This window comes from Myodes glareolus, chromosome 27, assembly GCF_982192425.1.
Source record: "Myodes glareolus chromosome 27, mMyoGla1.1, whole genome shotgun sequence".
In the NCBI taxonomy this organism is placed as follows: domain Eukaryota; kingdom Metazoa; phylum Chordata; class Mammalia; order Rodentia; family Cricetidae; genus Myodes; species Myodes glareolus.
Genome location: NC_142052.1, coordinates 5,212,011 through 5,238,323, shown reverse-complemented (window position 1 = coordinate 5,238,323; position 26,313 = coordinate 5,212,011). Strand labels below are relative to the sequence as shown.

Sequence of the window (26,313 nt, the reverse complement as noted above, 5' to 3'; positions counted from 1 at the left end):
ATACAGTTGTTTCAGCACCATTTGTTGAATTTGCTTTATTCTTTCTACCGTATATTTTTGACATCTTTGTCAAAAATCAGGTGTTTAAACAGAGGTTTCACTTTCACTTTTCAGCCACCCAAACCCAAATAATCACTCAAAAATTATATTAATTGCAACACCGTTTGACCAATGCCTTGGGAATATTCCTAACTAGCTCTTACATCTTAAATTAACCAATTTCTATTAACCTACATATTACCACAAGGCTGTGACCTACTGGTAGGTTTCTGGCATCTTTCTCTTTTAGCAACTATATGGTGTCTGTCTGACTCTGCCTTCTTTCTCCCTTTCTTTCTGCATTCAGTTTAGTTTTCCCTGCCTAATTCTATTCTGCCCTGCTATAGGCCAATTGTAATAAAACACAATGACAGCATATAGAGGAAAATCCCATATCATTTCCCCTTTTTGTCTAAAGAAAACGTAAGGTTTTAAGGTTAACATAATAAATTGTATTGTATATAATAAATAGGTATCAAGCAATAATTATAGTTACAATATTTAGTCTATTTGTATTAGGCAAAAATGAAAGAAAATATTTCATCTATTTTATCTTTGTGAGTCTAAACTTTTGCATCTAATTTATCTTTTGTTATTACTAGGAAAACTATAGTTATCTTCTTCAGCTCCATCAAAGACCCCAGAAGGATATAATATTATCCAAGTAAACAGGAAATGAATTACAAAGAACTTCCAAAGTTCTAGAAATGACAGAGACATCTCTTTTCCTGGACAGTCAACCTAAGTTTTTCTGCAACATTGGGGCATCAAACTTCAAGCTATAGGCCTAACATATCTGACAAACTTTACTGTGAAGCAAGAAATTTGAAGATCTGTCCTGCCTTGTTTGGAAAAGTTCATCAGTTGCTTTCTTCTGTGTCCTGCAGAATGTCTAGTCATTCCTAGTGTAAACCAGGAATCCCGAGAACCAGCCTGCTTTTTGGAAAGCTCAGCCATCACTTTTTGGTGGGTGTTGCATGTTCAGCTTATAGAGAATACTATCAAACAGTCCAGGCAAAAACAATATCTGGCCCAAATAGCAAAGCTTGTCACATTGAAAGTAAAATGCATAATGAGTTTCTTCAATGCTCATCAAGCTCCCCGAAATAATTGGTGGTGCCAGAAAAAGACATGTCTCACAGTTGAGAAAAGTCTACGTTCTTAAAACCTTTAAAATATTATAGACTGTAGATCTTTGAAGTCTGAAGATTATCAATCTTACTGAAATATATTCTGCACATATTGAAAACTTAACTAATGTAAGCAAAAGTTTAATTGTTATAGATGACTTTCTATTGATCTGCAATTTTTAATTATACATTACATTTTTAAGTCAACTATATAAACAATACTTTGATCAAGAGCAGAAATACATATACACAATGTAACAAAATCGAACTTGAATATGTATTCATAGACCAAGATTAATACTAATGCAAAGTATTCATCTCTATATTATAGCTCCCCCCATTTAAAAAGATTGTAACCATTTAGCCATTTATACACAACTACTTTTAAATAAAACCAAACATTTATAAACAACTATCATGGGAGTTTGTTGGGCTAAGAATTTTTTTTATTAATTTATAAAAAATTCTACTTCCGCCCCTCCTCCTAATACCCTCCCACTCCCCCCACTCCCTCTTCTCCTCCCTCTCCAGTCCTAAGAGCAGTCAGGGTTTCCTGCCCTGTGGGAAGTTCAGGTTCCTTCCCCCTCCCTCCAGGTCTAGGAAGGTGAGCATCCAGACAGACTAGGATCCCAAAAAGCTAGTACATGCAGACGAAACAAGACCCAGTGCCATTGTCAATGGCTTCTCAGTCAGCTCCCATGTCAGCCACATTCAGAGAATCCGGTTTGATCACATGCTCATTCAGTCCCAGTCCAGCTGGCCTTGGTGAGCTCTCATTAGATCAGTCCCCTTGTATCAGTGCGTGAATGCACCCTTTGCGGTCCTGACTTCCTTTTTCATGTTCTCCCTTCTTCTGCTCCTCATTTGGACCTTGGGGGCTTAGGCCAGTGCTCCAATGTGGGTGGATTACATTGGATTACAATCCAATATGATGGATTACATTGACAGATTTGCATATGTTGAACCAGCCCTGCATCTCTGGGAAGAAGCCTACTTGATCATAAAGGATAATTTTTCTAATGTGTCCTTGGATTCGGTTTGCCAGTATTTTATTGAGAATTTTTGCATCGATGTTCATGAGTGAGATTGGCCTGTAATTCTCTTTCTTGGTTGTGTGTTTGTGTGGTTTTGGTATCAGGTAGCTGTAGTTTCATAAAAAGAATTTGGCAATGACTGTTCTGTTTTTATATTGTGAAATACATTAAGGAGTATAGGTATTAGCTCTTCTTGGAAGTTCTGGTAGAATTCTGCATTGAAACCATCTGGTTCTGGGCGGTTTTTTTTTGTTTTTTTTTTTTTTTTTTTTGGTAGGGAGGATTTTGATAACAGCTTCTATTTCCTTGCTACTCACAGGTCTATTTAGGTTGTTCACCTGGTCTTGATTTAACTTTGGTAAATGGTACTTATCTAAAAACAAGTTCATTTCTTGTACATTTTCCAACTTTGTGGCATAAAAGCTTTTGTCGTAAGACCTAATGATTCTCTTAATTTCCTCTGTGTCTGTGATTATGTCCCCCTTTTCATTTCTGATCTTATTGATTTGCGTGTTCTCTCTCTGTCGTTTGATTAGTTTGGCTAGGGGTTTGTCAATCTCGTTGATTTTCTCCAAGAACCAACTTTTTGTTTCATTGATTCTTTGGATTGTTTTCTGTGTTTCTATTTTGTTGATTTCAGCCCTCAATTTGATTATTTCCAGTCTTCTACTCCTCCTGAGTGAGTCTGCTCTTTTTTTTTTTCCATATGAAGTTGAGTACTGTTCTTTAAAGGTCTGTGAAGAATTTTGCTGGGCATTGCATTGAATCTGTAGATTGCTTTTGGTAAGATTGCCATTTTTACTATGTTAATTCTACCTACCCAAAAGCATGGGAGATTCTTCAACTTTCTGGTGTCTTCTTCAATTTCTTTCTTTAAAGATTTAAAGTTCTTGTCATACAAGTCTTCCACTTTTTTGTTTAGAGTTACTCTGAGATATTTTATGCTATTTGTGGCTATTGTGAAGGGTGATGTTTCTCTGATTTCTTTCTCAATGCATTTGTTATCTGAATACAGGAGGGCTACTGATTTTTTTGAGTTAATCTTTTATCCTGCTACATTACTGAAAGTGTTTATGCATTATAGAAGTTCCTTTGTATAATTTTTGGGATTGCTTATGTAAACTATCATATCATCAGCAAATAGTGAGAGTTTGAATTCTTCTCTTCCAGTTTGTATCCCCTTGATCTTCTTTTGTTGTCTTATTGCTCTACCTAAGACCTCAAGAAGTATATTGAATAAATATAGAGATAGTGGACAACCTTGTCTTGTTTCTGATTTCAGTGGCATCTCTGGGAGTTTTTCTCCATTTAGTTTGATGTTGGCTGTTGACTTGCTCTATATTGCCTTAATTATGTTTAGGTATGTTCCTTGTATCCCTGCTCTTTCCAAGCCTTTTATCATGAATGGAAGTTGTATTTTGTCAAAAGCTTTTCAGAATCTAATGAGAGGATCACATGGTTTTTATTTTTCAGTTTGTTTATATGGTAGACTTCATTGACAGATTTCCATATGTCGAACCATCCCTGCATCTCTGGGGTGAAGCTGACTTGATTATGGTGGATGATGGCTCTGATGTGTTCTTGGATTTTATTTGCCAGTATTTTTAAAGTACTTTTGCATCAATATTCATTAGTGAGATTGGTCTGTAATTCTCCTTCTTAGTAATGTCTTTCTGTGGTTTGGCTATCAGGGTAATTGTAGCCTTATAAAAAGAGTTTGGCAATGTTCCTTCTGTTTCTATCATGTGGAACAATTTGAGAAGTATTGGTATTAGTTCTTGTAGTTCTTCTTGAAAATCTTGTAGAATTCTGAGTTGAAATCATCTAGTCCTGGGCTTTTTTTTTTGTTGGGAAACTTTTGACTGTTTCTATTTCTTTAGCAGTTATAGGCCTGTTTAATTTGCTTATCTGGTCTTGATTTAATTTAATTTAATATTTATCTAGAAAGCTTTTCATTTTCTTTAAGTTTTCCAATTTTGTGGAGTACAGATTTTCAAAATATGACCTGATGGTTCTCTGTACTTCCTCCATGTCTCTTCTTATGTCCCCCTTTTCATTTCTGATTTTCTTAATTTGAATATCCTCTCTCTGCCTTTTGGTTAATTTAGATAAATGGTGTAGGAAGTCCTTCCTTCTTTGTGTTGCTTTCATTGGTTAATGAATAAAGAAACTGCCTTGGCTTTTTGATTGGGCAGAATTTAGGTAGGTGAGGAAATCAGAATTGAGTGCTGGGAGGAAGAAAGGCAGAGAAAGAGATACTCCAAGGAGCCGCCAGAGACAGACATGCTGAATCATTTTCAGTAAACCACTGCCACGTGATGATATACAGATGAATAGAAATGGGTTAAATCAAGATGTGAGGGTTAGCCAATAAGAGGCTAGAGATAATGGGCCAAGCATTTGTATAATTAATATAATTTTTGTGTGGTATTTCAGGAATAAGCTAGCCCAGTGGCCAGGAAGAACAAGAAGGCCCTCTTCATACAACAGATAGAGGTTTGTATATTTTGTTGATTTTTCTCAAAGAACCACCTCTGTCTCACTGATTCTTTGTATTGTATTCTTTGCTTCTATTTTGTTTATTTCAGCTCCCACTTTAATTACCAACCGTCAAGTTCTCTTGGGTGAGTTTGCTTCTTTTTGTTATAAAGTTTTCAAATATTCTGTTAATTCACTAGTGTGGGATTTTTCCAGCTTCTTTATGTAGGCATTTAGTGCTATGAACTTTCCTCTTAACACTGTTTTCATTGTGTCCCATAAATTTGAGTATATCATGTGGTCATTTTCATTGAATTTTAGGAAGCTTTTAATTTCTCTTTATTTCTACCTTGACCCATTGTTGACTCAGTTGAGCACTGTATAATCTTCATTTGTTTGTGGGCTTTCTGGAATTAGTATTGCTGTTGACTTCTAGTTTTAAACCACGGTGATCTAATAAGATCCATGGTGTTATTCCAATTTTTTTATATTTATTGAGGTTTGTGTGGTTACTGAGTATGTGGTCAATTTTTAGGAGGTTCCATGAGGTGTCAAGAAGATGGTATATTCTTTTTGGTTTGCATGGAATATCCTATAGATGTCTGTTAAGTCTATTTGAGTCATTACATCTATTAGTTCCCTTATTTCTTTGTTCATTTTTTGTGTGACTGATCTGTCCAGTGGTGAGAGGGGCATGTTGAAGTCTCCCACTATTAGTGTGTGGGGTTTAAGCTTTAGAAGTGTTTCTTTTACATATGAGGGTTTCCTTGTATTTGGGGCATAGATGTTCACTATTGAGATTTCCTCTTGATGAATTTTTCCTGTTACTAATATGAAATGCCCTTTTATTTGTCTCTTTTGATTGATTTTAGTTTGAAGTATATTTTGCTAGATATTAGGATAGCTATACTTGCTTGTTTCTTAGGTCCATTTAATTGGAATATTTTATCCCAACCCTTTACTCTGAAATGATGTCTGTCTTTGAGGTTGAGGTGTGTTTCTTGAATGCAGAATAAGGATGGATTCTGTTTTCATATCCAAACTGTTAGCCTTAATTGCAGAGTTCTCTGATTCCTGCCTACTCCATCAGAGACCACAGATTCATGCCAGACCCTCAGAGCTCCCTGAATCTGGCCCACTTGCTAGAAGTTGCTCTCTCATACCTCTTCCTGTGGAGTGTGCTGTCTAAGATCTGCTCTGGCCCAGATTGCTGGCCCAGTCCTGCCTCCACAAACGTCCCTGTTCTGGGTCTGTTCCTGCTCCTGTGGAGTTCACATCCCAGGCCCACTCCAGCCCAGGTCACTAGCTCAGTCCTGCTCTTGTGGAGTTTGCTGCCTCAGGTCTACTCTGGCCTAGGTCTCTGGCTCAGTCCTGCTCCTGTCAATTCACATATTCTTAATTCTAGATACTGGATTTGATTATCTGAGTAGTAACTATGTAAGAAAAAGTCTAGTACTGAACAGTGTGCTTGTGTGTGTGTGTGTGTGTGTGTTTGTGTGTGGTGTGTGTGTGGTGTGTGTGTATGTGTGTGTGTGTGTGTGTGTGTGTGTGAGAGAGAGAGAGAGAGAGAGAGAGAGAGAGAGAGAAAACCATTCCTCCCAAAGGTCATATATTCATTTACTTACCAAAGTAACTGCAAAAAGGGAAATAAAAATAGTCACACCTTCCCAAGCTTGCAAGATGCAAACTTAGCACAGTTAGCAGAAGACATAAATGCAAGCAGAGGTCTAGAGTCTGGGTAACACCAGATCAATGAAAAGACAAGCACAGAGTCTTACTCCAAAGCCTCACTCTACAGTGGTTTCCTTGATTACCAAATAAGAAATTGGGAAGTTGGCCTCCATCGCCGCCACCTCCTTGGGGCCCTCCGTGTCTGCGCAGCGCGGCCCGCGGCTCCCGGAGGAGCATCCGAGCGCGGGGCTCGGCGCGGGCACGGGGCACAGCCATGGCGGACGGTACGGGAGCGGGCGTGGCAGGCCAGGCCTCGGGACCGGCGGCGGGCTCGAGTGGGGTAGGGGGCCCGGTCAACCCCGCTTCGCTACCTCCGGGAGACCTGCAGCTCATTGCTCTCATAGTGGAGCAGCTCAAGAGCCGCGGTCTGTTCGACAGCTTCCATCGGGACTGCCTGGCTGACGTGGACACCAAGCCAGCTTACCAGAACCTGAGGCAGAAAGTGGATAATTTTGTGTCAACACACCTGGACAAACAGGAAAGGAATCCTGCAATGAACAAGAACCAGTTGCGAAATGGGCTGAGGCAGAGCGTGGTTCAATCAGGCATGTTGGAAGCAGGAGTGGACAGGATCATTTCTCAGGTGGTGGACCCCAAACTAAATCACATCTTCAGGCCACAGATAGAGCGAGCAATCCACGAGTTCCTGGCAGCCCAGAAAAAAGAAGCTGTGCCAGCTCCCCCTCCAGAACCTGAAAGCCAGGATCCTCCAGCGCCATCCCAAGATACTTCCTAAGGATATGCCTGATACCTTTGGAAAACTCCATTTACTGAAGAAATGAAACGGATTCCGGTTTCATACGAGTATAACTTTAGTCGACCATGCCACTACTGATGTCAGGATTTTGACCTTGACTCGGGTGGTGTCCATATTGGATGGACAGCAAGTTTGGTGGTGGGACGTTATTCATACTTCCTCATGAATTGTGCCATCTTTGGCCGGCCTGTCCAGGGGTCTGACCCCAGTATAGACACTACAGAGGTTTAAGCACTACGTGACTTGGGCTGTCCTGATCAGACCTTAGTACTTGAACCTGGACACTGCATGTGGATGTTAACGCTTGTGTTCTGCAGTCAGTATGCTGAAGCCGGGCTGGGGCTAGCCGGTCAGGACAGCAAAGGGCCACGGGAGCAGCTGTTTGACAGTGGGTTTTGATACCGTTGCTTGAGTTATAGACTGGGATGTGCAGCAGTTAGCATCAGTAGCCCTAGGTTATTGTGACCTTCCTGTACTTGGGATTTTAGTGGTTTCCTTTCTCTTATCAGAGGTAACTTGGAGCCCTGGAGTGAGTGAGGAAAGCCCCACTGCCTCTGTCCTGGCGTCTCCCTAACCACAGGGCGAGACACTCTGGATGTGGTGCTCAGTTCTCATGTTTGTGTTTCCAGAAGAACACCATTAGTAATAAATAGCAGACATTTTGCAATAAAAAAAAAAAAAGAAATTGGGAAGTTTTAGCTAGAGCAACCTAGGTATTTGTTCCTTGATCTATGGACTAAGAACCATTTTGGTACAAGATTAAAACAAGTGAACATTTATTTTTTATTTAAATATGTCAATACAATCTTTAACTTCATATATACTTATTTATCTATAGGAAACAGTTTTCAACCTTTGTCAATAAAGACAACCTGAAAATCAGTCCACATCTCTTATGAAACTATGGTAGTTACTAGCTCTTTGTCTTTACTACAACACAGTAGACAGGTTACTTGACTATCACCACATCCTGTGGAATATCAACTACTTCAAAAGAAGAAGAAAATATGATATTTTGAAAATTAGACTAAAAGAGTAACAAAGTTTAAGTGTTTTAGATGGATTATGTGGACACTTTGACATGATTTGTAGTGGATAAATATTTGCACGTGTAGAACATTCCCAAAATTTTTTGAATTTTCTTTTTACTTATTTTAGCTTTGAAAATAGAGTTTTTCATACAATATTAAAACAGAAGCTAACAAAAAATAACTCTGCCACCCCGACAGAGTTTTTCTCATCCTTTCCTTCCAGCTCCAACCTCATCCATTCCTCATCCTCTATTTTCTTTCAGGAAGATGCAGGGCTCTTAGGGATATCAATCAAACACGCATATCAAGTTGCATAAATAATAGGCACATCTGGTCATATTAAGGCAGGACAAGGCATCACAGTAAGAAGAATAGGGTCCCAAAAGACAGCAAAAGTGTCTGAGATAGCTCGTACCTTTAGGAGTCCCTCAAGAAGGTCAAGCTACACAGCCATAGTACATGTAGAGGGCCTAGGCCAAACCCACACAGGTACCCTGATTGTTGGTTCCATCTCTGTGAGCCTCTATGCATCCTGGTTAGTTGAGTCTGTAGGTTTTCTTGTGATGTCCTTAACACCTCTGCCTTCGACAATCCTTCCTGCCCCTCTTCCGCAGAATTCCCTGAGCTCTGCCTAGAGCAGGTAGGGATGGAAACACAAGGGTCTAGGTGATGGGAGGATGGAGAGAGACCTGGAACGAGGAAGGGGGTTTCCAGGGTAACACTGAAATCTAGTGCAATGAAAACTCCCAGGAATCTATGAGGGTAACCCTAGTTAAGGATCACAGTAGTAGGGTGTACAGAGCCAGCATCGGCAATTTCTCATAACCAACAACATTTCCAGTGGAGGGACTGGGACACCACCCAGCCAAAAAAACTTCAATCTACAATTTGTCATGCCTGCAAGAGGTGCTGTGGTAAAGGGGGCAGAGAAATTGTGGGAGTGAACAACCAATGATTGGTCTGGCTCAAGACCCATGGCATGAGAGGTAATCCACCCCTGATACTGCCTGGAGGGTCAGGAACCAGAGGATGAATGGTTCAGAGTCCTGGCATAGAATGACACACACCTGAAAAAACATTAAAAAGAGTGCCCTAAGTCAACATTATGAGACAGAAAACCTCCAAAGATGTCATTGAGTTCTTTTTGTGTTGTTCATCTTTTTCTTGGTGTGGGCCCCACCCTTAAGAAATGTTTATTTCACCATGCAACTCCCTCGAGGAGAAGTAACTTTTTATTTACAGTTTATTAAAAGGAGATAGCATTTGCGTTAGAGATAGAAATGAAAGCAGTAAAAGTCATAAGAGTGAAAAGACCCAAAAGAGACTGCTTAAAAAGTGTGCCTGAGTTCATGTTATGAGAAAACTGTTGAAAAAAACCTAGTTAATCAGAGCATGATATATGGTGTGCTAATATAATATACGCTGTTCCTTTGTTATAGATTATATCAATGATAGGTCACAGAGTAAAAATTATTGAAAAATTTAAATTCTTAAATAAAAACATTTGTATGTGTTTGAGCCTAGTTACTTAGTATCCATGTTGGTCTTTGTAGTTTGGTTCTTGTTTGGAACATGCCAGCAGGCATATCACTTCCAACAACTCCCATAGCCTCCTTCACAGGCAAAGACTGAAGGACAAACTGGTCTTGACAATTTCATCACTTTACAAATAGTTTGAACCTACTTTCTGTGATGCAGAAATTAAATACTTTTCTGTACTAAAATAGCCATACTACTATATAAAATCTCAACTATGAAATAGTCTACCAAGTTATTTCATGCCAGGTTGAAAGAAACCCACTCTAGTAATCAAAGTAATTAAAATAAATACATATCTTTAGCCAAATTCCCCTAATACATCTTAAATAGACTCAGTCTATTATTCTAGATGCTGGGGCTATGATTTCTTTTGCATTCTCCCCTTTTCTAATATCAGCTTTACATAAACTGTTACTTATTTATGACACAATTGATATTTAGTAGTTATTTAGAAAAGTAAGTTGTAAATGATTAAAGTTGTGTAAAGATAAGTGAAATTCTTAACAGTTTATTCTCAAAAAAGGCACTGGACATTTAATCCAGTAATTTAATAACCAAGGAAGAGAATGCTCATAAAATTCAGCACTAATTTCAACGTTATTCTTTCTCATGAAGGGTTTTCCAGGTAGTATACTGTTTCATTACTAACATCATTTATATGATGACACCAACCTGACAAATAAAATTATCTTTAAACTTTTTAAAATTAAAATGTTGACTGGCTCTTTTTTTCTAGTGTTAAATCTGAAAGCCAAGGCTCTTTTTGTGATGAGAAACAAACTCTCCCCAAATGGGCTGCCACTTTGTGACTATTAATGTGCCCCACAATAAGTATCAAAAGCCACCCACTTGAGCTCAACAAGAATCAGAACTAAATGGTGTTGCATTCTATTGAAATCAAATGACATGTTTATGTCTCTTTTGTATTGTATAATAACTCTAGATTTTGAGGAATTTACATGCAGTCTTTTTTATATAGGCATTAATTTCTCTGTGGAAACATTTAAATGAACAATTAAATCAGTCTGTCCCTCATCAAACTAAGGCCAGTGCTTTGTGTATGTATACAATTTTGTCTTTATCCCATAGTTAATCTGCATTAATTCTAGCATTTCATCTGTAACTCTGGAATTCTGTCAATTAGGACCATTTTTGATAGGTCAAATTCTATTTACAACTTAGTGGGAAACATATTTACCTAGTAATTTTATAAAATACTAATTAATATAATTGCTTTTCATAAAAATTTTAGATAGATATCATTTTTTTATTTTTTACTTAAGAATATTTACAATCTGATAAACTGAAGATCATTTGACTCTGTATCTAGTTCTAGCATACATTTAGTGTGTAAGCTCTTCCCAGCTGTATGAAATGTTTACCAGAAGAAATGATCATCAATAATAACCTACTGATAAAGAATAAGTATCTGAGATGGTAAAAAAAAAAATTGAAGTTGTAAAAAGGGGAATTTCCACATTTTAGGAGTGAAATTTTACAAAATTGAATAAAGGTCATTGAATATTTTAAAACGCTAAATGTATCAAGGTCAGCATATTTGTGGCTAGTAGGAGACGACAGTGCTTCCCACGGCATGAGCGTCAACATAATGCTGTAAACAGGTATTCGGTTTCTCACCCACATGGAAAGGATCCAGGACCCTCCAGTGTTACTGACCATGGGTGTGCCTCTCTTACTTAAGGTCGAGGCTTCCTGTTGTACAGACAGTGGTGACAAAGACCATCTGTCAGGTAGGAAGTAGAAATTGTTCCTCAGGGACATTCCTTGGATTCTATGCTTTACACTTCACCTACTCCCCACCGGCCGTAATTTGCACAGCTTCCTCTGTCTGCAGAAGAAACTACTAGATACATTCTACTTTTTCAAGGGAGTTCTCTATCCCTTTAACACTGAAAGATAATTTACTATGGTAAACTCTGGGTTGAAGGACAGTCAGAATTTCTTTGACGGTATCAAGCCAAGTTCATTACCATTTTTCATGAACAGATTCAGTTACTGCCACCACTACTTACATCTTACTGTTTTTTATTCACTAGTAGCCAAATTACTCTACTCTCTAGAAAACGGAGGAGGGGATAAGTGAAACTCAGAAATCAGACAATCAAATAGTACTGGACAGGGAATGCTGTCTTCTACTTGCAAGGTTTTCTAGCAGTCAAATATTTCCTAGTGCCTTCATTATATACAATTTCTCTCTCTTTTAGTAATAGCACAGATAATTTTATTTGACTTGGGTTTATAGACATTACTCGAATGAACGCAGTTCTCAGTAGTTTGGCACCTTAACTATTGGCTTTACCTACATGATTCATAACAAGTCTGTTGTCATATCTTGATATGTGTTCTTTTCCATGTCCTGTACACAGAATTTACATTGTTAACACTGTTGGGGCCGTTCTTTCAGCCTTAACAATAGACTTCCACACTTCCACTTTTCAGTTCCTAAAGAAAAGTCACCCCAACATGCTACAATTTCCTTCCTAATAGACACTTGGTTATCACAGATATGCCACATATAGAAAAAGTCAAAGATATCTCGCAGGAAATAAGATGGAGAGAGGATGTGTCATTTGATACAAGGGTCGATCTTTCTGGCCCCTTCAGTAACCCTTATATGTGGACTCATGTTCAAATGATTCGGATGCCAGGATCATCAGGTCATCTTGATATATCGGTTCTACTAAATGCCTTCATTCTTATAAATGCCCTCTTCCTGGGATAAAATCAATCTTACTGTATAACCCATATTTTTGCCACCCAAGTTCAAATTTTAACACATATGTCAAAGTGTTAAAATTAATTCAATATAAGGAGTTGAAAGTATGTTCACTGTAACTATTGATTTGTTAATGTTAAAATATAGTTTGTTCCACAAGTTTAAATAACTCTCTACTCTAGAATGTTTATCATATTTTGCTGCTTTGCTCACATGATAAAAATTATGTGGCACATATGTTTTTTCCACATATATGTTTCTATAGGAACTAGTTTTTATCTACGGATATAATCATATATACACATATCTACATACAATATATATATACATTTATATGTAAATATAAGTATATGCACACATATAAATATAAATATATGTGTGAATATGTGTGCGTATAAATATACATGCATATATATTTATATATACTGCTAATTTCAACTTATGGGTTGGTAAGAACCATGTATGTGTAGCAAACGCTCACTAATCTACAAACAATACCTAACAAAAGCCTTGCATCAGACGTACTAAGAACTTTCCTATTTAGTTGAGTTTCAAAGAGAAGCTTTCTTAGCACTTATTGTCTACACATAGAACTTATGCTATGAGGAACTAATAAAGACCAAATGACTAACAAACAACAGTAAAATGCCATAGGGAATATTTTCCAACTTCAGCAACTAATGAAATATTCAGAAGAGAAAATGATATGTTTCAGTGACTTATTTCCTAGGGAATTGATAGCATTTTGGCAGTTCATGTAATTTCTACCAGATTGAAAACTGGATCTGTGGGAAACGAACTAGCTTTTATGTCTAAACTCCATAGACACGCAGAGCATGTGCTTAATATAAGCATCTAACGGTAAGCTGAGTCTTTAGTAAACTGAAGATTATAAAAATTGGTGAAATTAATACAATTAAAAGTCTTTATTGAATACATAAAGAGTTACGAATGAAGAGAAGAGTTATGAATACATGTAGAAATTGACAATTAGATAAACCATGGTTCTTGTTTGTTTATTTACTTATTCTTCTGCTAGTATTAAGTATTTAACCCAGAGCCTCAGGCATGCCCAACAAGTGCTCAACCACTGAATTATATCTTCTTTGATAAATAATAAAGGGTATAAAATATGTTTGTTTCATACATAAAAATTATTACTGAGTAATGAATAGCAGGAGGTTGAACTGTAGATTTTTTTTAGAACAAACAATGTTTCTAAATTAATTCTCTAAAATTTGAATTTAAAAATCATTGTTGTCATCTTGAACAAATAATTTTGATTACATCATTTGCTCTCAAGTTTGCCAGACTAGGTCAGCTCCACACCAGTGTCTGCCAAAGGAAGGCAAACAGACATTTGCACAAGGAGCTGTTTTCATTGGTGATTCTCTTTTATATTATGGATAAAATATCTGTGCAGAAAGATGATTTAATACGTGACTGTGCTCACAATGGTTATTTTAGAATAGGCAATTGGCCAAGCGGTGGTGGCATACACCTTTAATCCTAGCACTTGGGAGGCAGAGTCGGGCGGATCTCTTTGAGTTCGAGGCCAGCCTGGTCTACAAGAGCTAGATCCAGGACAGGCTCAAAGGCTACAGAGAAACCCTGTCTAGAAACAAAACAAAACAAACAGAATAGGCAATTGAGGAAAATCAGTGAAACTAGCTCCTATTTTCTTAGCATTTGGGTCTCTGAAGGAAAAATCCCTATTGATTTGTTATTTATGAAAAAATTGTATCAGGAAAAGTTGTCTCTGGGCCAGGAGGATGAGGATTTCTGATGCGGGAACAGGAAGAGGTACTGAACGTCCACTTCTGCACTTGATTGAAAGACAGGAAGTAGCAGAGTGACCTTTTCTCTTAATCTGGATCCCAGCAGTTCCTTGGTCACTGGCAATTCATTCAAGAGGCAGAAAATCCTCTTGTCTTGGTCCATAAGAACAAAGTAGCAAATACGACACTGGATACTCAAATGAAGTTTTCACAGGAATTTCTCATTACTTTTGGATTTTGTCTGCATGTAAGTGTCTGTTTTCACTTTTCTAGAGTTCATCTAGATGAAGAGATGGAATCAATGCCTCACTTTGAGGTGAAAAGTGCTCAGGAAGCCCCAAGTGTGGTTCCTGACTCCCGTTTCAGACAGCTCACCACCACCTGGAGCTCCAAGGCCAGGAATACCGATACCTTTGCAGACGCCCACACTCATGCAACATACTTCCAGACAGACAATGAAGCAAAATAACATATAATAAGTAAAATGAGCTTCTTTTCTGGTTTCTGTACAATGGCAGGCCTGGCTGCCCACAATAACTATTCAGCTTTGGGATGGAACGCCAAACCGAAACACACTGGTGTTTTATTTCTCTGTGTGAGTTGCCACAGTGGATTGAAAAGTTTATCTAATTCTTTTCAGAAGATCGGATGGTTTCTGGTTGTCCTTCATTATTCATACTGAAATTAAGAAAGCAGGCTTCCTTACCCACTCTGAGGAGTTGATGTGGGGGGTAGGGAGGGTGGAAAGGTGGGGCAGGAGGAGGCGAGGGAAGAGGAACTGTGATTAGCTATGGAAGATGAGAAAAGATTGTGTTAAAAATTCTTAATAAAAAAAAAAAAGGAAAGCAGGCTTCATGTCACGCCCACTATCTGTGAGGAAGCTATAGGGAGAAGCTATCCAATTTCCTGAGGAACGATCCGAAGGCTTAAGTGGGTATATGTGTGTATGTTTATATGTGTACGTGATTTTTCTTGTCATTCTTTTTAAACTGCAATAACTTTTTCCTCTTATCTAGTGTTGTAAGATGGAACAGAATGTAGGCGGAGAAGAATCTAAACAGTCCTGGAACAAAGGAACAGCACCCAGTGAACGTGGAGTTAGCTGTGTACAGCATGACTCCAGCAAGCCCCAGCAAGCCCCTTTCCTGTCAGCAGTGCTTGCAGGACTGAGCACATGTGTTGAGCTGTACACCTCCCTCACATGTATGCTGTGTGTGCAGAAGACAGTGACAGAAGAAGAGCAAAGGTGGTTTGGTGCTCCCAGCATGGAAACCGTGAACTTGGCTTTACTTTGTGAGACTAAGCAAGTTATTTAAACTCATGGGCTTTAATGGTTTCAGCACTTAAGAACAAGCCACCTTACAAGATAATTTTGTTAAGTGGCCTACTAACATAATGTAGTAATCTCATGTAAACATAATTGTTTTAATATATTAAATAATATTAAATCCATTCATAAATTAGTAAGTGGTCAGCACTTATATTTTCAAAATGCTTTTATTCATCAACTCTTTATTTCAAAAACATCAAAAACAAGTTAAACATGAGGTATCTCTGTTGAAGTTTATAATGTGCAAACACTTAATGTAGTCCTACATGTATGAATAAAATTTATACATGCAAATTATATATACAAAATTGGCCAAATATTGTATATATGAGTAAAAATGAGTCTTAGATTTGTGTCCCATTTGCTAAATTTCCTTTAAAAATGAATTTAGTCACTGATAAAGATATTCGGATGGAAAAGAAACTTCTCAACATATAATTAAAGAGTTATTATACCTACCTTACATGAGACCCCTTTTTAACTAATGATTGATATGAATTTGAGGGGGAGAGGGGAAGAAGGAAGAGAGGAGAGAATATATGAATATATGAGATTATTACCCAACTATGTAGAGAGTAGAGTCCTTGAAATAATCACTTTCTCCCGCTAATTACTCCTCTAAGGTTAATAAGGAAAACTTCTGATATTAGCTCTCATGTCACCAAATGTAGATTCATCAAATATGAGAAATATATGAACTAAATATCTGTCTGAGCAATGATGTGTCATAAGCAATCTGAATAGAGATTGTTGTTGTTATTTAGTGATGTTAGGTTCTCTTGATGAGCCAAAAGAAGGCATGAAATTCCTGACAGTTGTTTCCAGAAGAGCTGCCTTGGGTTGTTGTTTGCACATGGCACAGGCGAAAGCTTAGCAAGAGTAGTTGGTTGTGCATAATGAGATTCAGCACTCCTCTAATTGCCTCGTCAAATATTGTTCTACACAACTTCTAAATTCAAATTCTAGGTTTCGCTAGTAGTCTTCTGCTCCGTAAGTTCCATATCTCTTTCCCAGGAAAATGTTTTCCTTCTGAATTCTCTTTTCGTTAAAATATCAACTACCAGTTCTTTGTCATGAGCTACTGCATCCCCAAATTGACTTGTGAGTCCTGCAAACAGTCCGAAATAAGGGCTTGGCCTTTGGTTCAATCTCAGACGCAGTTACCTTCTGCCTGGTAGAAATCATTGGCATGCTCCTTTTGGGAGTCAACCTGATTCTTTGCAGTAAAGGCAGCCATCTGGAACCTGGTTATCACTGGGGAAATGGAGGAGGATATCACTCCCAATGCACAATGGGAACAGAGTGTTTATTTCCTCTCATACTGATTAAATTTTAAAGGGAAAGGTTAAGCGGCACACACCACAAACACAACATTAGGCCCATAAGCGGCCACACGTTCTGCAAACTTGACAGCGCTGTGCGAAAGAGCAGTTTCCAGGACCTCCACCAGCAGGAACTGAAACCATCTAAAATTAGATGGCAATGGGGAAAGTCTCTGGGGGATGTTCAAAAAATGGTCTTTTGTTTGTTTTCTTTTATGTCATTAAGTATATGTTGTAAATCATAGGTCAAAGGTTCTGGGATGCTTCCAAAAGCCAACTCCCTTCATTACAGAATAGGAATTTCAGAAAAATAATAGGGAGCTGAAAGAAATACACGACAGAGAAGAGCACTAACAATGGTAAATTAGTATTAATTGATCAGGAAGTGGCCAGCTGAAGGGAAATCAAGCTCTCCGGTAATGATAGGAGTGTGACAATAACAAACACAGCAGTGAAGTCACTGGACACATTGATGGCAAACACTGATTTGAGGGTCAAAGCGCTAAAGTGGGAGGGAAGAGCAGAGTGAGGAATGGGGAGAGTTCCTCTCTTTTTAATTTGATGCTGACTGTCAGTTTGCTGTATGTTGCTTTTATTAAGTTTAGATATGTTCCTTGTATCCCTGATCTCTCCAAGACCTTTATCGTCAAACAGTTGGATTGTTGTCGAAGGCTTTTTCAGCATCTAATGAGATGATCATGCGGGTTTTTTCTTCTTTAAGTTTGCTTTTCTGGTGAATTACATTGACAGAATTTTCATATGTAGAAACATCCCTGCATTTCTGAAATAAAGCCTACTTGGTCATGGTGGATAAATTTTTGATGTGTTCTTGGATTTGGTTTGCCAGTATCTTATTGAATAGTTTGTATCAATGTTCAGGAGAGAGATTGGCCTGTAATTTTATTTCTTAGCTGAACCTTTGAGATTTAGGTATTATGATAACAATATTTTCATAAAAAGTGTTTTTCAAGGTTCCTTTTGTTTCTATTTTATAAAACAATTTGAGGAACATTGTCATCAGTTCTTTGAAGTTCTAGTAAAATTCTGCACTGAAACAATTTGGCACTGGGCTTTTTTTTTGGTTGGAAGACTTTTGATGACTGCTTCTATTTTTTTTTAGGGATTATTGGTCTGTTTTAATTGTTTGTCTGGTCTTGATTTAAACTTGGTATATGGTACCTACCCAGCAAAATTGTCTCTTTCTTCTACATTTTCCAATATTCTGGAGTACAGGTTTTTGAAGTATGACCTAATGATTCTCTGGATTCCCTAGGTGTCTGTTGTTATGTCCTCCTTTTCACTTCTGATTGTGTTAATTTGGATATTCTTTCTCTGCCTTTTGGTTAATTTGGATAAGGGTTTGTCTATCTTGTTGATTTTCTCGAAGAACCAGCTCTTTGTTTCATTGATTTTTTTATTGTTTTTCTTTGTTTCTATTTTATTGATTTCAGCCCTCAATTTGATTATTTCCTGTCATCTACTCTTCTTGGATGAGTTTGTTTCTTTTTGTTCTAGAACTTTCAGGTGTGCTATTAAGTCAATAGCGTGAGATGTCTCCACTTTCTTTATGTAGACACTTATTGATATGAACTTTCCTCTTAGTAGTGCTTTCATAGTGTCCCATAGATTTGGGGATGCTGTGTCCTCATTTTAATGGAATTCTAAGAAGTCTTTAATTTCTTTCTATTTCTTCCTTGACCCAGGGGTGATTCAGCTGAGCATCATTGAATTTCCATGAGTTTGAAGGCTTTCTGAAATTAGAGTTGTTGTTGAATTCTAATTTTAAGCCATGGTGATCCAATAGGATACAGGGGCTTATTCTAATTTTTTTTATCTGTTGGGGTTTGCTTTGTTACAGAATAAGTGGTCAGTTTTAGAGATGGTTTCATACAGTGCAGAGAAGGAGGTATATTCTTTTGTGTTTGGATAAAATATTTTATAGAGGTCGGTTAAGACGATTTGAGTCATAACATGGAGTACCACTCAGCGGTGAAAAAAAAACAATGGCATCTTGAAATTGACAGGCAAATGGATGGAACTAGAAGAGAACATCCTGAATGAGGTAACCCAGACCCAGAAAGACAAACACAGTATGTACTCACTCATAAGTCGATACTAGATGTGAAACAAAGGATATCCAGTTTACAGTCCACAGCCCCAGAGAAGCTAGAGAACAATGAGAATCCCAAGAGAGACATACTGGGTATGGGAAAATAAACAAAGTCCCTTGAGTAAATTGGGGATATGGGGATGGATTGGGAGGGGAGAACGGGAGGAGGAGGACATGAGGGAATGGGATGACCGAGACTCGTGAAGGACAGAGAAGAAGAACAAGGAAAGAGACATATTGATTGAGAGAGCTATTATGAGGTTATGGAGAAACCTAGCAATAGAGAAATTTTCCAGGAATCCATGAGCATGTCTCCTGCTAAGACCTTAAACAGTAGTGGAGAGGGTACCTGAATGGGCCTTCCCCTGTAATCAGATTGATGACCGCCTTAATTGTCACCATAGAGTCTTCATTTAGCAAATGATGAAGCAGATGCAGGGATCCACAGACAAACACTAGGCCAAGCTCACAGAGTCTAGTCAAAGAGAGGGAGAAGCCATGTTATGAGCAAAGGGGTCAAGACCATGATGGAGAAACCAACAAAAACAGCTGACTTGAGATAGTGGGAGCTCACTGACTCTGTAATGACATCTGGGGATCCTGCATACGACCAAACTAGACCCTCTGAATGTGAGTGACAATTGGATGGCTTGAGCAGTCTATAGGGTCACTGGCAGTGGAACGAAGATTTATCTCTTATGTGTGAACTGGCTTTTTGGAGCCCGTTCACAATGAAGGGATACCTAGCTCAGCCTAGGTACAGGGAGGAGGGCCTTGGTCCTGCCTCAATATGATGTGACAGATTTTGTAGACTTCCCATGGGAATCCCTATCCTTTTTGAGTAGTGGTAGGGGGGTTTGGTGGGAGAAAGTGGGGAAGTGGGAGGAGGGTATGGAGTGGGAACTTGGACTGATATGCGAAATAAAAAAAATGTTTTAAAGTAAATAAATAAATATGAAAAAAAGGAATGGAGAGAGGAGGAGGGTGAGAGACAGAAAGGAGACTGACTTTGAGAGCCTCATCCAGTCCCTCTCCATGTATAGAATCCTATACCCTATACACCAAACAAATGCAAACTAAGCCGCCACCACATTAGGAAGAAGTTCCTAAAGCTGCTATCCAGCTGCAGGAAGCTCCCTGTGCTGTACCTCCTCATGGGACAGGCACGCGTGCCTCAGCTGAAGAACAGCTAAACAGGCACATGCCATTCCCTTCCACAAACAGGAAAGAAATTGTGTACACATAGTACATTTTCTTTCCTCCATCCTCTCTGATAACCAATGCAGATTCCATGATTTGACTACTGTGAAAAACTCTACAGTAAACATGAGTATGAAGGCATCTCTTATGCTGACACACTAATTTTATTTCTTTTAGATTGTAACAACAGAGTTTGAGACTGTGGTAGTTCACTTTTACTTTTCTCGGGAATTCTCATATCATCTTCCATTGTGGCTTAAAATCCTAAAAGCGTTGAAAAGAACCATTATTGCCATATCCTTGACAGTATGTATGTATGTATGTATGTATGTATATATATATATATATATATATATATATATATATACACACACACAATAAAAAGTGCCTTTTCCTAACAGTCATTCTAACTTAGATGAAATGATATCTCACCAAGTTTTTGGTATGTATTTCCCAATGACTGAGGCTATTGTACAATTTCCTACTTTTATTAATCACGTACATTTCTTTCTTTGAGAAACATTTGTTTAGACCACTTTTTAAATTTTTATTTGGAGTGTTTGTTTCTGTAGCTGAGTATTAATCATTTGACCAACGGCACATTTGTAAACGCTTTCTCCGCGTCTAGAGCATCCCTCCTCAGTCTATGATTTGCTTTGCTGTGCACAAAGCTTCTTAGATTGTTGTAATTATGTTTGTCTTTTTAGCACATTGCTTGCTGTGCTTTTGTGCTCTTTTCCCATAATCGGTAACTGTACCTCTGACCCCAATAATTTTCCGTTTTCTGCTAGCAGTTTCACAGTTTCAAGTATTAATAAGATCTTTGGTTCAGTTTGAGCCGAGTTTTGTAAAAAGTAAGAAGTAAGAGCCAAATTACAACCTTCACCATATCAATAAGTTGTCCTCTCTGCATCATTTATTAAAGAAGCTCTTCATACTGCAGCATATGCTTTGACACCTTTGTCAAGAATAAATTATCTGTAGACTCTGGTCTTACTTCCCAGCTCTGTCTTTTGTCCCATTGTGCTGTAAGTCTGTTATTAGGGCTGATCCATGTTTTTCAGTGACAAATAGCTCTGCTGCGTGTCTTGAAATCAGGAATTATGATGCACCCAAATTGCTTCTTTTCCTTCATGATTATATGGAGTCACTGTCTCAGATGTCAATTTTAGAATTGCTTTTCTCTATTTTTTTTAAGAATTTCATTGACTTTTCAGTAGAAATTGAATTGAGTTTCTAAGTAATGTTGGAAAATATGGACATTTCAACAATATTAACTATTCCAACTTAGAGTCATGAAGAATTTATTCATGGGAGGGCAAATGTGTGCAGAGATGTGTGTGTTGTTTGGTTGCAAACTATAGTGGATGGAATTTACTTTTGATATATCTCTCAGCAAGATTATTACTCATGTACAAAAGTGTTGCTAGATTTTGCACGTTGGTTTGTATTCTGATATTTACAGAATTTGTTTAATAATTTCTAATAATCAAGTGAAATTTTTAGGGTTTTATATACACAGAATCACATCATCTGCATAAGCAATATTTACCTTCTAATTTATAGGTGTCTGTATTTTTCTCTTGTCTAATTATTTGATGTGTTTAAATGAACCAACAACCCCCAAATCCAAAATGACTCTGTTTCTTCTACTATATATATATATATATATATATATATATATATATATATATATATATATATACCCTCACAATGAAGATGACTTCTGACACTAGATACTTGCCCCTTTGGGAGAATTATTAATAGACTTGATGGGAAAATGACTCTTCATTTAGATATTTCTTGGCTTCTCCATGCAGCATATTTTTTGTATGCTGGTAGCCGGAACTTCCATGGGATAAGAAGGATACACTTTTCTGATCCACAGCTATGACAGGAGGTCATAGGATGGAAACGTATCATGACGCCGTTGGGTGCTGCTTTTGTGCACAAACATGAGAGTTTTCCATTAAAAACGGAAAAAAGAATGAAATTTAAAATGCTATTCCTTCCCTTCCTGATTCTGCTGTCCATTTAATGAATGATTTAATGAATGTTTCTTTGAATGTAGTTGATAACTTTCTCTTCAGTTCTTAGTATTCTCTTTGCTGGGTACTTCTGACAATCCATCTGTAATATGCCAGTCACCTCCACGTCTGAAATAGGTCACCTCCATATCTGCAGTATGCCACCTACATATCTGCAGTATGCTGCCTCCACATGTGCAATAGGTCACCTCCACGTCTGCAATACGCCACCATGAGTAATTTTTTTGGTGTTTACTGAGCTTCTTCTAAGCTCCTGAATCTGGACGTCCATTTACTGCCTTACTCTGTCAGAGTTTCTGCAAGTCTTTCCTTAAGTGGGGCTACACACTTTCTCTTTCCTTTGGCCTCCAGGCAGTCACAGAATATCTGTTTATTTAATGGACTTTCAGAAGTCTCAACAAGGATGTGCCAATTCGCTTTTACTTTTTATAAAATTCTATAAGGCTTTCTGGAATACTTCAAAGATTTGATTTTCTTGGGATTGACATAGACCAAACACATAAACATGCACATGCACACACACATAGGGTGGGAGGTTCTGTTTGCTTAGGCAGCAGGGTCTTCAGTGTACCCTCAGGGTTTCCATTTCACTCCCCCACCCCATTTATTGGGACTATGAATGCATACCGCTACACATGGTTTTGCCCATTTTTTTCTACTTAAATTCAATTCTTAGATTATTTCTGTTTGTTTATTCCAGAATATCTCTCTCTCTCTCTCTCTCTCTCTCTCTCTCTCTCTCTCTCTCTCTTCCTGTTGATTTTTAAATTTTATATAAATCATGCCTGTAATTTTTTGAATCATTTTTCTGTACTCATAGGCTTTGCTGACTTTGTTCTGATTGTGTATTAATTTATCTGGACACAGTGATGGAGCAGTGACTGAGAGGGTCCTTTTTCTCTGAAGGACACTGTGGAACAGGAGAAATCGCCTGCTCCAGTGATATAGTATACAATGGAAGTTATTTAAAGGATGTAAACAAGATAAGAGTCACTATATGTATTGTTTGGCACAGTGCATATTGAAGTCATATGGGGGTCAGTAGCAGCAACAGTGAAAGCAGTCGGGGACAAACAGGGCCTGGAGGACACGCCCTAACCTCTTTAAAGTGTTATCTACTTATAGACCCTTGGTTTCATAGCTCTAACTACTAGAACCAACCATTGGAAATAGGACAATGCAAGTTCTTTCTCTGAGGTAAAACTACAGTGCAGACTTCAAGTAGCTTCGAAAATGCTTGTCTAAGCCTTCTGCTTAATCACATTTACAATCTGGATAACACACTGACCTGAAATACTTACAGGACAAGATTGTTATTTTAGATGATGATTAAAGAGGTCCCAGATCATAGTGGTAGGCCTGAAAATACAGAAGAGTTCACATCACAATGGGCAGGAAGGAGAGAAAGTTAGGGGAGACAGGTCAAAGACAAGTTAGAGTCCCCCAAAGATCTCTCTAGTGTCTATATTTTTAGCTAGGTCTCATCAAATGAAGTGCCCCAAACTTTCACACTGCCACCAGCTGGGACCAACCCTTCAACTTAAGACTGTGGGAGATAGTTAATACCCACAAGAACTGCACAACCTTCCTAATAGCAGTTTGATAGCAACCCTGAGACCCTTTCAGCTGTTACCTTTTACCACGAATTAGGAAATTTGTCCAGTCTGGAAAATAGAATCATAGTTGCCAGGGTATTTTACACATTTTTATGATATGAATCCAGGTTTCCGAGACTCCATAAAGTGCCCAGTCTCTTTCACCTTGCTATAATGCTCTTCTCCAACCAACTCAAAATTCACAATCTTTATTGGGTTCATTCAGGGGAACGGAGATCAAACACTGAACACAAGTCACTTAATTCAACCAGTATGTAGAATATTATGCTTTTAAAAATATCCTCCACATCCAAAAAAAAAAAGTTGAGCATTGTGCTTTCATTTCCTAGTAGGTGGTAGCAGGAAGAGGAAAGAGAGACTGAGAAAAAAATACGTGCTACATTCTCAGATCTTTAAATACTCTCCAGTGTGTTTGTACCTCTTTCACTTCTCAACATCTAATTTAAACCTAAAATATGTCAAAAGAGCATTTTTGTCCTCTCATATTGAAGTTGCCATTGCTTTTCTTGGCATAGTTAGTTTTTACTTATGCCCCTTTGGGTTTATAAATATTTACCGCTTGTGGAAGCTCTATCAACACAGAAACCTACAGCAAAGGATTTAGACGTCTATCCTTATAAAGTAGGTTGGAGAACAACTAAGTAAGTTGTTTCATAAGATTATTTGGCAGAAAGAGTTTTTATGGAGGCCCAATGGGTTTTAACCACCAAATGACAGATTGCATCATGAAATTACATTGTGTGCAGACAGAACTTCATGCTTAGGTTAAGCAGAGATTGTATTTTCTTTCAAAGGGATAGAGAGTCAATCCTAGTATAACTTCAGCTAGTCAGTAGGAGGGGGAAGAAGGATCAGAAGTATAAAACCTCTCTGTCTTACAGGTTGAGTTGAAAGACAGTCTTGGAGTTTTACTGTGACACTGTCTAAAACAGCAACAACAATAACAACAACAAAGAACAGTGTAAGAGGGCTAGAGATACAGGTCAGTATTAGAGTACTTGATGTCTAGCCTGACTGAGGCCTGAGTTCAATTCCTTGAGTAGGAAAATAAGGGACCAAGAGGAAGATAAGAAGATTTTTAAAAATTAGAAATCATTAATAGACGTGAGGGAAGGCACAAGAATTGTTCTGCGGTGGAACTATGGTCTCCTTAATTGGATGGTCATCTTTATCTTAGTAAAGTCATGGAAATAGCCCATGATTTGTGACACCCAGTGCTTTTAAAAGATTTCCTGTATGTAGTATTGAGACCTGTATTCGACCAGAGTGTATATACCATGCTTAGATGTCCCACGCTACCATCTCGCCAGCAAGAACCACGCAGGACACTAGGATTCTTCTGCAGAAATAGCTTTAATGCCCCTTGGGGGAGAGAGCATCAGCTAACATAGCCAGGGACCCAGATATGAAGGAACCCATCCCTTATATAGGAAACAGTCCTTGCTTCAGACGTGCCACTCTTGGATTGGTCCTCTGCCCATAATCCCAGATGATGCCTCGGGAGTAGGCAGGGACAGCAGTGGAAAGTTACCTAGCACATGTGTGTTCACCTGGCGGTGAAACCGGATGTCAGCGCCATCTTGTAATGGGGCATGTGGATGCGGCCTTTCACACTTAGAATCTCAGTTGGCTCTTGTGAGTTAGCAGCAAAGCTTCAAGTCAAGAGTAGGCAGATAGTAAAAAGGAAAAGTTTATTGACTTTCCTGAGAGAAGAAAGTCTTCATCTGCTGAGGGACAAAACTGTAAGTGCTCTTTGCCCACAGGATGACAACAACCAACACTATTAACAAACTGCTGACTACTAATTCTTACTTTTCCAAGTTTTGGAGGAAGACTTGAAAAAGGGAAATATATCTCTCCTTTCAATGTATTTATTCTAAATTACATCACCACTTTACTATCCTAACTGTCCCATCACCAAGGACTCTTTTAACATTATTGTCATAAAGAACTCTGGAGTTGCCCCTCTGTTTACACAACAAATAAAAATCTTAGAAAACCTTTTTGATATATCTGGGTTTTCTCCAGAGTTTGGATTCTTAGTCATACTAATTGAGGAAAATATTTACTGATGTAAGTTTTCTTCTTCCCTTTACGAAAGGAATCTGTTCTGAAACGTCATCTTTACTGGTGAACATTATTAAGGGCCTGAAGATTATTACATCGATTTTCCAGAAAAGCTTTGCCCCAACAAATAAATAAATGCTGTCTCTCAATACGCCAGGTATTCTCTAAGTCTGGCCTTGGAAAACTCTGGATTCTAAATCTACTTTGACCCTAAACTAGTTTATTTCGTTGAAAGAATAACTCAGGTCTTTGATCTATACCATGAAAACCTTATAAATATATCTCTTGATATATTCCTTTAATATCACCCAACTATAAGATTCTAAGCTTCGCTGTCTCCTCTTTCATATGTTTTCTGCAATATTT

At 38.1% G+C, this 26,313-nt stretch overlaps 1 long non-coding RNA gene and 1 pseudogene across 1 annotated transcript in view; both read left to right on the top strand.

Annotated features, from left to right (window-relative positions):
• Window positions 1-15,717, top strand: part of LOC146889325 (uncharacterized) — a 65,991-nt gene extending 50,274 nt beyond the window's left edge. The window contains exons 3-4 of the long non-coding RNA XR_015736872.1: window positions 4,640-4,699; window positions 15,271-15,717. This is a non-coding gene — a long non-coding RNA (uncharacterized LOC146889325). The remainder of the gene's footprint in view (window positions 1-4,639; window positions 4,700-15,270) is intronic.
• LOC148117584 (biorientation of chromosomes in cell division protein 1 pseudogene) lies at window positions 6,612-7,406 on the top strand (annotated as a pseudogene).
• Window positions 15,718-26,313: the final 10,596 nt, after the last annotated feature.